The following is a 3793-nucleotide window of genomic DNA, read 5'->3' as shown; positions in this document are numbered from 1 at the left end:
AGCAGGAGAGACAGCAGGTGAGACAGCAGGAGAGACAGCAGGAGAGACAGCAGGTGAGACAGCAGGAAGACAGCAGGAGAGACAGGTCTGTCAGGAGAGACAGCAGGAGAGACAGCAGGAGAGACAGCAGGAGAGACAGGTCTGTCAGGAGAGACAGCAGGTGAGACAGCAGGAGAGACAGCAGGTGAGACAGCAGGAGAGACAGGTCTGTCAGGAGAGACAGCAGGAGAGACAGCAGGAGAGACAGCAGGAGAGACAGGTCTGTCAGGAGAGACAGCAGGTGAGACAGCAGGAGAGACAGCAGGTGAGACAGCAGGAGAGACAGGTCTGTCAGGAGAGACAGCAGGAGAGACAGCAGGTGAGACAGCAGGAGAGACAGCAGGTGAGACAGCAGGAGAGACAGGTCTGTCAGGAGAGACAGCAGGAGAGACAGCAGGAGAGACAGGTCTGTCAGGAGAGACAGCAGGAGATACAGGTCTGTCAGGAGAGACAGCAGGAAGACAGCAGGAGAGACAGGTCTGTCAGGAGAGACAGGTCAGTCAGGTGAGACAGCAGGTGAGACAGCAGGAGAGACAGCAGGAGAGACAGGTCTGTCAGGTGAGACAGCAGGTGAGACAGCAGGAGAGACAGCAGGAGAGACAGGTCAGTCAGGTGAGACAGCAGGTGAGACAGCAGGAGAGACAGCAGGAGAGACAGGTCTGTCAGGTGAGACAGGTCAGTCAGGTGAGACAGCAGGAGAGACAGGTCAGTCAGGTGAGACAGGTCAGTCAGGTGAGACAGCAGGTGAGACAGCAGGTGAGACAGCAGGTGAGACAGCAGGTGAGACAGGTAAAAAGCAGGATGGGAAAGAATTAAGCCTCTTGCAGGTGTAGCAGGGGACAGAGCGGGTCCACTAGTTGGAGGGTCTAAATGGTTTCAGTGGTTGCACAGACTGTTTATTGGTTCATAAAAAATAGGAAATGTCTCTGAAACATCGGAAACCTCCGAGGTTTAGAAGAACCCGTCTCCTCAGTCAGACCAGTTCCTCCTTCAGATCCTCCTCCTGGAGCCCAGCAGGCCTCGGGGGGGTTTAAACTGTTGGTGTGTAAAACATCATCACCGTAATGATGTAATTAAATAAAAATAGATTCATAGATTTATCGATTAACAAAACACGGTGAGTGAACAGAAGAAAATTCTGAATCACTATGTGGTGCGAGCAGCTTTGCCTTCAAACAGCATCAGTTCTTCTAGGTCCAGCTGCACATATCATCAGGTGTTTGATGAAACAATTAAAGCAAACAGGTGCTAATGATCATAAAATCAGCCTGATCATTAGGTGAAACAGAAGCAGCTGTGTAGGAGGAGCGGCGAGGCTGCAGAAGACAGCTTCCAGTCAGACACCATCATTCTGCATCAGCAGGAACACACGGGTCTCCACATGTGCTGTCCAAGGCAGCGCTGAGGAGACCTGGGCAGCAGGTGAGTCCACATGTGAAACATCTGGCTGCAGCAGAGGGCCGAACAAGAATGAGAGTCTGCAGGCAGCATGAAGCACGGCGGAGGGTCCTGCAGGTTTGGGATGTGGCCAGAATGAACGGTCTGCTCAGTGCTCAGAGGTTCAGGCAGATCCTTACCCATCATGCACTTCCATCAGGGAGGCCTCTGATAACGAGCCCGAACACACGGTGGGAGTCATTAAGAGCTATCTTCAGCTTATGGAAGAACAAGGAGTCCTGGAAGTGACGGTGTGGCCCCCCAGAGCCCTGTGTGGCCCCCCAGAACCCTGATCTCAACAGCATCCGGTCTGTCTGGGACCACATGGAGAGGGAGAAGCAGCTGAGGCCGCCTGAATCCACAGAAGGACTGTGGGGAGTTCTCCAAGAGGTCTGGGCCGACCCACCTGCAGAAGTCCTTCAAGAACTTTGTGCCAGTGTACCCTGAAGACCTGATGCCCCGCCAGGTCCTTCAGTGTCCCACAGGACAGTGTGAGACTACGGTGGGTGGACCCTGGAGCCTTTGGGCTAACTTTGTTACTCTGGTCCACTATGAGAGCAAAATTCAGAGGCCAGATGTTTGCTGAATAATTTGATCATAAACACATGATACAGACATAAATAGTGATGACGCAGCCAGATTTACTAAATGTTCTTTACCCGAAGGTCCCCAGAATCCCAGAACAAAGTCATTTCCCCAACATGTTTTTAATGACACATGTAACGTGTTGTAGGTTCAGTCCATTCTGTATGTCACATGTGTATCCTGGCTCCAGTTCAGTACAGTTCAGACTTCACAGCCTCTCTTCAGGTCAGACTCTGCAACAGAATACAGGCTCTACTCTGCCTGTCAGCTGCTCTGGGACCTTTTGAAGGCTCCAGTACTGCTGCTAGCTGCTGAGCCTCCTCCCTTAGTTAACATTACCGTACCGACCCGAAACCAGGTCCTGTCCTCAGAAGAGGCTCTGTGGTAAACCAGGACACCAGGCGCTCCCCGACGAGCCCTCCCTCTGGGCCCGGCTCCTGACGGGGCCCCGAGCTTCCTCCGGGCTGAATAATTCCTGCTCTTATATGTGGCCCCTGACCTGAGATCAGTTTTCCATGGGAGACCCTACCAGGAGCACCAGGTTCATAGGGACACACAAACGTCCCCACCACGATATGGTGTCCTGGATCTGAAATCATGAAGAGACGTGTGAAGACTAGTCGACTGAAGGACCTAGAGACTGCTAGTCCACCAGGAGCATCTTCCGTCAGGGCCGCCCTGATCACCATAACAACTGTCTGTAGACAGAAACTCTGAATGATAAATGCTGAATTTCCTGCTGCTCTCAAGCCAGCGAGATCAAAACCGGTCGGTCTCTTCATTAACAAGCTGGGAAAGAAACCAGGCGACAGACAGAGGCTGCCTTTCAAGAAACGAGTCCACGTTCATTTGTCTGTACTTCCAGTTAGATTGGGACTGAAACTGCAGAACTTTTTAAACCGAACTCTCTGTAAGATTATTTACAGAAACCCGACGGCTTTATGAGACGGAGAAACAGCTGATTTTCTGTTTGTGTCTGAAGCAAAAAGCCAGTTTTCTGCCTCCTGATCATCAGCCGGGGCCTCTCAGCTGTCCTCAGTCTGATCCAGCATCTGATCCATTATCTGATCCAGCATCTGACCCAGCATCTGATCCAGCATCTGATCCAGCATCTGACCCAGCATCTGATCCAGCATCTGACCCAGCATCTGACCCAGCATCTGATCCAGCATCTGATCCAGCATCTGATCCAGCATCTGACCCAGCATCTGATCCAGCATCTGATCCAGCATCTGATCCAGCATCTGACCCAGTATCTGATCCAGCATCTGATCCAGCATCTGACCCAGCATCTGATCCAGGTCAGAGCTGCAGCATCACATCTTTAATCTGAGCTGCTGAGAAGCTGACAGCAGAGTGATGATGAGGATGATGAGGATGATGATGATGAGGATGATGATGATGATGATGATGATCAGTATAACTGGGTTGCAAATAAACTTTAAATACCAAACTAACAGCTGGATCAGTGACCTGGAACAGACACAAACCGTTTAAACGCTCTCACACTGCCGCCTGCTGGAGGAGAGAGGAAACAGCAGCTTGAAGTACATTTACTCAAGTACTTGTACTTTAATTGAGTATTTCTCCTCCAGCTCAGATATTTTTACTTCTCTACATTTATCTGACAGCTTCAGCTACTTTACAGTCAGATTATAAAATATGAAGTTTAGTTAGAAATAAATTAAACTCCTACAGTTCATAAAGTTCAGCTGGTCCATCAGCTGATTGA

Source organism: Micropterus salmoides, unplaced genomic scaffold (genome assembly GCF_014851395.1).
Source record: "Micropterus salmoides isolate LMB-PRFRI ecotype aquatic unplaced genomic scaffold, ASM1485139v1 Ms_hic_scaffold_9, whole genome shotgun sequence".
NCBI classification, from domain to species: Eukaryota; Metazoa; Chordata; class Actinopteri; order Centrarchiformes; family Centrarchidae; genus Micropterus; species Micropterus salmoides.
This window is presented reverse-complemented; position numbering follows the sequence as displayed.